Consider the following 10,411-nt stretch of genomic DNA (forward strand, 5'->3'; position numbering starts at 1 on the left):
GATAGTTTTATTTAATACAGAGGGAAAGATAGATAGAGATAGTGTGAGAGAGAGAGAGAGAGAGAGAGATAGAGAGAGAGAGATAGATAGTGTGAGAGAGAGAGATAGAGAGATAGATAGTGTGAGAGAGAGAGATAGATAGATAGTGTGAGAGAGAGAGATAGATAGATAGTGTGAGAGAGAGAGAGATAGATGGTCTGAGATAGAGAGAGAGAGATAGATGGATAGTGTGAGAGAGAGCGAGAGATAGATAGTGTGAGAGAGAGAACCGGTTCTAATAGGAATTCTCAATTTCTATTCTAAAAAAAAGATTTTTTTACTTTGTTAATTAATACCCTAGTTACAGTACAGCAACCAAATTAAACTGTATCAAGTCAACTGACAATGTGAATAGTATGAAAAAAATTACGATTTTTCAACAACAACAAAAAATCTCCTGCGAAATAAGCTGTGACCTGTTTTGACCTGCGCCTCAAACAATCGGAATCGAGAATCGTTTAGAACAGGAATCGAAATGGAGAATCGGAATCGGAACCGGAATCATTCAAATCCAAACGATGCCCAACCCTATAAGATATATAGTGAGAGAGCGAGATAGATAGAGAGCGAGATAGATAGATAGTGTGAGAGAGAGAGAGAGAGAGAGAGAGAGAGAGAGATAGATAGATATATAATGAGAGAGCGAGATTGATAGATAGTGTGAGAGAGAGAGAGAGAGAGATATATAGTGTGAGAGAGAGAGAGATAGATATATAGTGAGAGAGCGAGATAGATAGTGTGAGAGAGAGAGATAGATATATAGTGAGAGAGAGAGAGAGAGAGAGAGCTACTGGCAGGCACTTCGCAATTACAAAACGCACTTATTTTTACAGTCTATAGAATGCACTAATTTCTGGCTTAAGAACGTTGTAATTGATGTGATGAGAGGCGATCTTTTCTTCCTAAAAGCTCCTGCAGCCTCATGTGATTGGCTCAGATGTACTCACAGCCTCAGATCCCGCCTCCGCTGTGCTGTCAATCAAGGAAAGGACAGAGAAGCAGACGCCTGAATTTGAATTCATTCATTAACACATTCCCGGCCTTTAGATTAGACGGGCCCCACTCTAGGACGCCAGCTTTTCATTACAACTTTTCACTGTGCGTGACGTTGTTTGTAGAGCTAAATCTATATTTTCTATTATAGCTATGTATCCATTGTCATTGTCAATTGACAGTATAAACCTTCCCTTCAATATGCCATAAAGAAATAATTTTTTCATCAATACGTTCCCGTTTTATAGCCTAATGAATATGAGCGTTATATGGGAATTATCTGGGATCATTCCTGCAAAGCTAGTTATAGGGCGCTAAGCTAATAACGTTAAATCGATTGGTGTTTTGGCCCTACACAAGCTAGAGTTAAAAATCAAAATGCATATGATCGGTATCATGTTCCACCATGAATGCATGAAAGGGGGGGGGGGGGGGGGGGGGGGGGAGTTGTTTCTGATTATTGATTACCAATAACGGAATTTCTTTATTACAACAACATACGATACGCTGATCAGCGTTGGCTATGAGAACAAGGCCCGATCAGGCTGAAATTGACGTCAAATCGCTCTTACCTGTGGCCGGTTGGATTCCAAAAAGAATTTCCCAGTTATTTGATCGCCATCTGGTAGATCGATATGTCCATTGGCTGATGCTATATTCCTTTACTGCATACTGAATTCGGCGTCGCAAAAAGTATTCCAGGCGATCGGGTAAAGCCCTCGCTTCAGGCTAACAGAAAAGTCCACCCGGAGCGGAAAAAAAAGTGACACCAGGTCTGAAACAAGGATTACTGCATTCTCGAGACAGCGCCACTACCAGGATCTGGCCGGTACTGCACTTTCCGAGTCCAATATGCCTTTTCCAGCCAAAATACAGCTCCGTGACAGTGAATAGGATATTAAAATCGAATAAAAGAAAAAAAGAGTTTAACACGTATACAGTATATACGTGATTGGCCTTCAAGCGCTGGCTCCCAATCACGTATATATACGTGGATGGCCGGGAATGTGTTAACGGCTGTTTTCTATTCAATCGCATCATTACAGTTCAAACATTTAACATGTTTTTCAAACAGAAAGTGACAGCCCTAATACACACACATACACCAATACACACACACACATTCTGGAATAAGAATATACACATTCTCTCTCTCTCTCTCTCTCTCTCTCTCTCTCTCTCTCTCTCTCTCTCTCTCTCTCTCTCTCTCTCTCACAGCCTCAGTGCATTAGCCGTTGACATTCCTCTGTGTGTCTCACATGTTGACCTCAAAGATGTCGCCTTCTTTATACTGACTGTCTGACTGTCTGATCACGTTTAGATAGAGTTCACCTTTGACCCTGAGATGTTTAAGGTCAAAGGTTGACTGTTTTCGTTTTTAGCTTTTTGTTCCTCAGCTGATAATATGCTGACAAGTCGATTATCTGTCTGTCTGTCTGTCTGTCTGTCTGTCTGTCTGTCTGTCTGTCTGTCTGTCTGTCTGTCTGTGTGCGCGCACGTGTGCACGTTGAAATGTATTAGTCCGTTCCCTGTATGTTTGGATGTGAGTGCATTTATGCATACCTACTGTTTTTGGTCTGTGTGTCTGTCTGTGTGTGTCTTGGTTTGTGTGTATGTGTGGGTGTGTCTTGGTTTGTGTGTTGTCTGTGTGTGTCTTGGTTTGTGTGTATGTGTGGGTGTGTCTTGGTTTGTGTGTCTGTCTGTGTGTGTCTTGGTTTGTGTGTATGTGTGGGTGTGTCTTGGTTTGTGTGTCTGTCTGTGTGTGTCTTGGTTTGTGTGTATGTGTGGGTGTGTCTTGGTTTGTGTGTCTGTCTGTGTGTGTCTTGGTTTGTGTGTATGTGTGGGTGTGTCTTGGTTTGTGTGTGTCTTGGTTTGTGTGTGTGTGTGCTTACATGTCTCAGACAGTATTATCTGAAGTAGATCTGACTCCATATCACTGTTTTATCACTGTGTAGATTCTTTATATATTTGTAATATTGAAGATTTAGATTTATTAAGTCCAGAGAGCACCAATAGGATTGCTGGGTCCCTGCCCCTTCCTCCCTGCTATTGGTCCAGGAGGCTGGGGGGGCGGGACTAACTGGAAGTAGCTGTATTGAATGTAAAGTTGTTTATTAAAATCACTTCCTGTTTATCTGAAATCACTTCTTCCTGAGAAATTCAGTTTTTCTATGAATATTCACAATAAAGTAATAATGAGATGATTGATTAATTGATTGATTGATCGACTGTGTGTGTGTGTGTGTTTCTTTGTCCTTTGTTAACCTTGACTTTAATCGGAAAGGTTTTTCTTGTAACACTAGAACAGCTGGGCCGGTCATTATGCGTCTGTGGGTGAATCCTGATGTTTCACATCAGACAGGAAGTATTGTTGGTTAATACATTTTCAGCATTCTCTGTTGACTTTCATGTAGTCCTTTGTGTAGTTGTGGTATACCTTTTTACCACCAGAGGGCAACAACAAAAATGTTTCACCATTCAAATTACAACAACTATATTTTCACAGTTTTCTCAGCAACTGAGTAGTGAACGGCAGACGGCACGTGTCTTTTATCGTAATGGGATGATAAATGCAGCGGTGTAAACCAGTATTTTGTTTGCAGAAGCACTTTAAAGTCAGATGTGGCCTAAATTGGGAGCCAATGTGGGGGACGGGGTGGTGTGTGTGTGTGGTCGCATCTTCTGGCTCTGGTCAGGCTAGTGGACAGTAGCTAGAGACGACACTACAGATGTACCTTCTGACCGAGAGACGGCCACAGATGGGAGTGATGATTGTATGGTGTGTTTGCGATATCCCTACTATATGTGCAGAGGTCTACATTTATCAGAAATGATTTGAACCTCTTGAAATGTAACAGGGATTGTCTCATACTAACTTGATGGAGGGAAAATTAGGAATGTTAAACATTTGTATACAATACTAAAACATGAAACAAAAAGTTTGGACATTTGTGTTTGGTGGATTATTTCTCTAAACTGCTTTTTGGCAATACATTTTATACCGTTGGAAAGCCTGTTTATTTCCTCTTTTTTTTTTTACATGGTGCCCCATTTGTAAGGAACATGCATTTGTGGGATGAGCAGCACAGCGGAGTATGTGGGTTGCGCCCGCCATGAGCAATTTGCCAAAGAGAAGCTTATTCTGCTGTTGCTATTGACTCATGTTTGGTGGATTGGATGACTGAAGTATATCGGTAACATGGAAGAAACGAGACATTGGCAATTTTACAATTCATTCATTTAAGTCTGGAGCCTTAGTAGAGTGTGGAAGAACCACATTTAATGATTCCATCTGTCTTTTTTTGTTATTACATCCATCAAGGAGGTTGTTTTCGCCCCTGTTGTCAGACCGTGAGCAGCGCTGGTCCAATAAATGAGTCTAACATGCTTTACATCCTCGCCATTCCTGTCGCGGTAAAAACCTTAACTAACCTTAGCTGCTAACGCTAACTAATCTAAGATAGCTCACAGGCACATTAATCAGTTTCATGGACTTCCAATAGTGAGGGGGGGGGGGGGGGGGGGGCTCTCTTTCTCTCTCTACGCTTCAATTATCAATGAAGTAGCCAAAAGTTACACTGTAAAAACCAACTGGATAGTTGATGATAATATAATTATTACTGTTGCACTTTACTGTTACATTTGCATTCTGGTTGGAAGCCAAACTTCCTTTCGTTGTACTGTACTTTGTGCTGCATGATGACAATACATTTTAAATTTGAATCTAATCTTCACAGGAATAGAAGAATCAGACTGGTAACCGCTTGTGGTCGAGATCTAATGTCCCCACAGCTCAAAGAAGACCACGTCTAGACGGACACTTCAGGATCAAATCTTTAGTTTAGTTTATTATTTAGTTTGTCAGGGACTGTGTACAATAAACATTCATCTCAATTAATGAGAGGAGATGCATTGCACTAGATTTAGCTTATCAGCTCACTTCTGTCTGCAGTCCCTGGGCAGGTAGACATTATACAAGAAATACACAGTATAAAATACATTATATACAATTAAGCAATATAAAATATGATTAAGAGATAATAAAATCACATAACAACATCATGGCCACATTCCTTAATCCAAACCTCCCCAGCCTCTCTATCAGGAGCACACACCACGCAGAGAGAAGAATTGTCATTATGTACATTAGAAATCACGACAATGAGAAACGGACACCTTCAAGTATCAACCCAAATGAATGCAGGCATGATTGATTACTCAGCATCCATGTTTTCACTTCACCCAGAAGAAGTTTGTTTGCACTGTTTCACTTTATGGCTTTATTAACAGATTAGCAGATTGTTTAAATGCAGTACCTGGTTTTGGAAGGCTACACTGCCCCCTAGAGGCTGGCCTTGTAGCCCTGCTCATTATGCTCAGAGCAGAGTTCTTAAAGGAACATGCCAACATTTTGGGCAATTAGCTCACCATCTTCAACAAGGCGCAGCTCAACTGACTTTGTGCCAGTCAGATTCAGGAGCTGTATGGGGAAGGAGTCATTTTTATATTCGGCAGCTGTCTATTGGAATAGTCTGCCCAGTGAACTGAAAACCATAGACAGTGCCGTTAGATTCAAGTCCAGCCTGAAGACATGGCTCAAAAGGGACTATACCTAGACACTTAGCTTAAAGTGGAGATGAAGCAGTGAGCAATGTGATCCTAGTTTGTTTGTTGTGTACCTTGTGTAAGACAGGGTTCTATAATCAAATGTGAAATCTATCTTATTTGTCTGAAAAATATAATATAATATCCCTGTTTTCAACATGGGCGCCGCCATTTTGTTGCTGACGTCATGGCTGACGTCATACCGTGGCTTGGTGTATACACTCTGGTTAGCTGCCTATATTGAATGGGTCAGTCAGCAGATAAAATGTTGCCTACAAAACAACGGGACCGCGGTGGTTCTGTTTGTATTGCTCCTGGCTGTTCAAACTAATTTTACCATGTGAGAGAGAGGAAAGTTGGTTAATTTCCACAAACTACCAGTGAAAAAAACAGTGTTGTTGACATGTTGGCTCGGGCTGCCTGCACCCAGACGGCGCGACCAGCCTGTTGGACAGGGAAGGAGGATCTGCAGCGAACACTTCATTGCCTCGGATTATGTTGTTGGGGTGGGATGTTTGTCCAGAAGACCACTAATCAGCTGAAGCCGGACGCGGTTCCCTCGGTCTTCGACAGACAGACCGGCGTTAGCTCTCGGGGCCCGGCGTTAGCTCTCGCTAGCTAGCGTTAGCAACCGGAGCGTCGCGGAGCATTCAGCCTGCTGGCTACACAGCTTGTGTAGCCAGCAGGCTGAATGCTCCGCGACGCTGGTTGAAGTGGGTCTAGGTAGCCAGCAGGCTGAATGCTCCGCGACGCTGGTTGAAGTGGGTCTAGGTAGCCAGCAGGCTGAATGCTCCGCGACGCTGGTTGAAGTGGGTCTAGGTAGCCAGCAGGCTGAATGCTCCGCGACGCTCCGGTTGCTAACGCTAGCTAGCGAGAGCTAACGCCTGGCCCCGGCTGGTGCCAACTAGCTAGCGATCGCTCCCGAGAGCTAACGCCGGTCTGTCTGTCGAAGACCGAGGGAACCGCGTCCGGCTTCAGCTGATTAGTGGTCTTCTGGACAAACATCCCACCCCAACAACATAATCCGAGGCAATGAAGTGTTCGCTGCAGATCCTCCTTCCCTGTCCAACAGGCTGGTCGCGCCGCCTGAGTGCAGCCAGCCCGAGCCAACATGTCAACAACACTGTTTTTTTCACTGGTAGTTTGTGGAAATTAACCAACTTTCCTCTCTCTCACATGGTAAAATTAGTTTGAACAGCCAGGAGCAATACAAACAGAACCACCGCGGTCCCGTTGTTTTGTAGGCAACATTTTATTTGCTGACTGACCCATTCAATATAGGCAGCTAACCAGAGTGTATACACCCAAGCCACGGTATGACGTCAGCAACAAAATGGCCGCGCCCATAATGCTAAATGCTTCAGAAATGTACACAACAAATCGTTTTTTCTTAGAAACTGCTTATTTTTATAACGTGACTTCTTCTGTGGCTTATCTAAATACTAATGTGATGCTATGAATATGTATTTATCGCACTGCTTCATCTTCCCTTTAAGGCACCCTTGCATGTTGTATGAGTCTGTATGTATATAAATGTTAAATGGTATATGTGATGTGTTGTGATGTCACGTTTTGTATGATGCATGTGTTAAGCATCACACTCCCCCACCCCCCTACAAGGACCACAATGGAAATAAGCTCTGAGCTTTTTTGTGTTACATCCTTGGCAGTATATCCCGACTGTGCTCTTCTGTCGCATGTTTATTTTTTATATTGTCAAATAAAGTCATTCATTCATTCATTCATTCTCCAGAGAGACAAGAAGATAGATACCAGTTTCCTCTCTGTGCGTTCAGTAGAAAGCTGTCTGGCTGCACGTTAGCCTAGCTTAGCACAATGAATGGAAGCGGACATGGCCGATTAGCCTAGGCATTGTCCGCTTCCATTCATCGTGCTAAGCTAGGCTAACAACATGCAGCCAGATAGCTTTCTACTGAACGGCACAGAGAGGAAACTGGTTAAGTTCATTCCCCCAAATGTTGGCCTGTTCCTTTAAGGGGTGGAGGGGCAGCATTGTGAGTTATCTTTAAAAACAATTGGACAGATGACTACATGATGAAAATGTCAACATATTGTGCCTAGAAAGTGCAGGACAGTGGTGATGTTGTGCTGCGTTCTGATCACGTTTGAAGTGCTTGTTTGTAGAGTGACTCAAGTGGCCTCAAGGTTGTCTTGCTTCAGACCAACTTGACACACGATAGTGAGGAAAAACCACAGCATTCAAACATGTTTTTGATGCCTCAACTGTAAGGGATATATTTGTGATATATATATATAAGTGGCTAGATTATATTTCAGTGTCTGGCTCATCTGTTTTATATGTTTCTTAAAACTAAAGGTGGGATCTAATATACACCTAGATATTTTATTTTTTAACTCATCAACATTTCTTATTTTCTTCCATTTCCATTCATATCAGGATAATCCTTACTTTTTTATATCAGGATAATCCTTGTGTTTTCATATCAGGATAATCCTTATGTTTAATTTTACTGGTAAAATACATAGTGACTGTTTTTCCTACATTCAACACAAGACGGTATCATTGTCTTAGCAATAAACAAATGGATGACGAACAACTTCCTAAAATTAAATGAGGGCAAAACTGAAATCCTACTAGTTGGTCCTATAACAAAAAGAGAAATGTTACAGAGCAATATGGGGCAATTTACTCCTCGGATCAAAAAGTTACAAGTCATAATGGACTCAGACCTAAGCTTTAAATAACATCAACAAGGTGACAAAAACATAATTTTCCCACCTTAGAAACATAGCTAAGGTACGGCCGTTCATAAATCAAAAGGACGCGGAAAAACTGATCCATGTCTTTATCTCAAGCCGACTTGACTACTGTAATGCACTCCTCACGGGCCTCCCCCAAAAAAAAACACAGAACGACTCCAACTCATTCAAAACTCTGAAGCTAGGCTACTAACTAGAACCAAGAGGAGAGACCACATCAGTCCAGTGTTAGCTACTCTGCAGCTAGGCTACTAACTAGAACCAAGAGGAGAGACCACATCAGCCCAGTGTTAGCTACTCTGCAGCTAGGCTACTAACTAGAACCAAGAGGAGAGACCACATCAGTCCAGTGTTAGCTACTCTGCAGCTAGGCTACTAACTAGAACCAAGAGGAGAGACCACATCAGTCCAGTGTTAGCTACTCTGCAGCTAGGCTACTAACTAGAACCAAGAGGAGAGACCACATCAGTCCAGTGTTAGCTACTCTGCATCTAGGCTACTAACTAGAACCAAGAGGAGAGACCACATCAGTCCAGTGTTAGCTACTCTGCAGCTAGGCTACTAACTAGAACCAAGAGGAGAGACCACATCAGTCCAGTGTTAGCTACCCTGCAGCTAGGCTACTAACTAGAACCAAGAGGAGAGACCACATCAGTCCAGTGTTAGCTACTCTGCAGCTAGGCTACTAACTAGAACCAAGAGGAGAGACCACATCAGTCCAGTGTTAGCTACTCTGCAGCTAGGCTACTAACTAGAACCAAGGGGAGAGACCACATCAGTCCAGTGTTAGCTACTCTGCAGCTAGGCTACTAACTAGAACCAAGAGGAGAGACCACATCAGTCCAGTGTTAGCTACCCTGCAGCTAGGCTACTAACTAGAACCAAGAGGAGAGACCACATCAGTCCAGTGTTAGCTACCCTGCAGCTAGGCTACTAACTAGAACCAAGAGGAGAGACCACATCAGTCCAGTGTTAGCTACTCTGCAGCTAGGCTGTTAACTAGAACCAAGAGGAGAGACCACATCAGTCCAGTGTTAGCTACTCTGCAGCTAGGCTACTAACTAGAACCAAGAGGAGAGACCACATCAGTCCAGTGTTAGCTACTCTGCACTGGCTTCCGGTAACATTTAGAATTGATTTCAAGGTCCTCCTCCTTATATACAAAGCACTAAATGGAACAGGACCAAGCTACATTGCTAATTCTCTAGTCAACTATGTGCCTCCTAGAACATTGCAATCATCTACTACTGGTCTATTGAAGGTTCTAAGGAAAATTGGTGACCCAGCCTTTGAAACCTATGCACCAAAGTTATGGAACACACTACCTATGGACATTAGGGAAGCTCGATCTCTTAATAAAAAAAAATAAAGCTAAAAACGTACCTCTTCACCATAGCCTTCTTATTAATACACTCCGCTGTTGATTTTACTGTAGCACTATTTTACTCTGTCCATTCTATTGCATAATTTTATCTATTCTATTCTACTATTTTATTGCACTGTATTATTTTACTCTGTCTATTACTTTTTATTACAGGTTAAAAACTGTCAGGTATTAAACTGTGTGGGTATCAAACAAGAAAGACTGTCAGGCTTTAAAACTGTGTAGGACCCAGGCCTAGAACTGCACCCTGAGAGGGAGGTTTGCCCTGAGTCAAAGTGGGTATAAAACAGGAGGGAAGACTGTCAAGTTTGTGGAGAAGATAAAGCCGACTTTAAACTGTTGAACAGTAATCCAGAACTTTTTTATTGCACTGTAAAAAAAAAATAATAATAATTGTATGTCTGCACTTTATGTGCTCATTTTATGTCTATTTTTATCTTACTATTTTTATTATTGTCTTTTAAAAAACTGAATCAAACCATAAACAAGGTGGCCTGTTGGGATGTTAGATCCTAATGTGAAAAACTGTGATTTTATATGTATATCTGCACTTTATGTGCTCATTTTATGCATTTATGTCTTTCCTGTTGTGAAGCACTTTGAGCTGCAGTTTCTATATGAAAGGTGCTATATAAATACAGTTTATTA

The 10,411-nt window shown here is 42.0% G+C and overlaps 1 long non-coding RNA gene across 1 annotated transcript; it reads left to right on the plus strand.

Annotated features, from left to right (window-relative positions):
• The first annotated feature begins 4,861 nt into the window (after window positions 1-4,861).
• On the plus strand, window positions 4,862-8,309 carry LOC311247890. The gene is made up of 2 exons (XR_014620894.1): window positions 4,862-5,662; window positions 7,134-8,309. It is a non-coding gene; the product is annotated as an uncharacterized lncRNA (long non-coding RNA).
• The last annotated feature ends 2,102 nt before the right edge of the window (window positions 8,310-10,411 follow it).

Source organism: Notolepis coatsorum (genome assembly GCF_963971535.1).
Source record: "Notolepis coatsorum genome assembly, contig: SCAFFOLD_4860, whole genome shotgun sequence".
NCBI classification, from domain to species: domain Eukaryota; kingdom Metazoa; phylum Chordata; class Actinopteri; order Aulopiformes; family Paralepididae; genus Notolepis; species Notolepis coatsorum.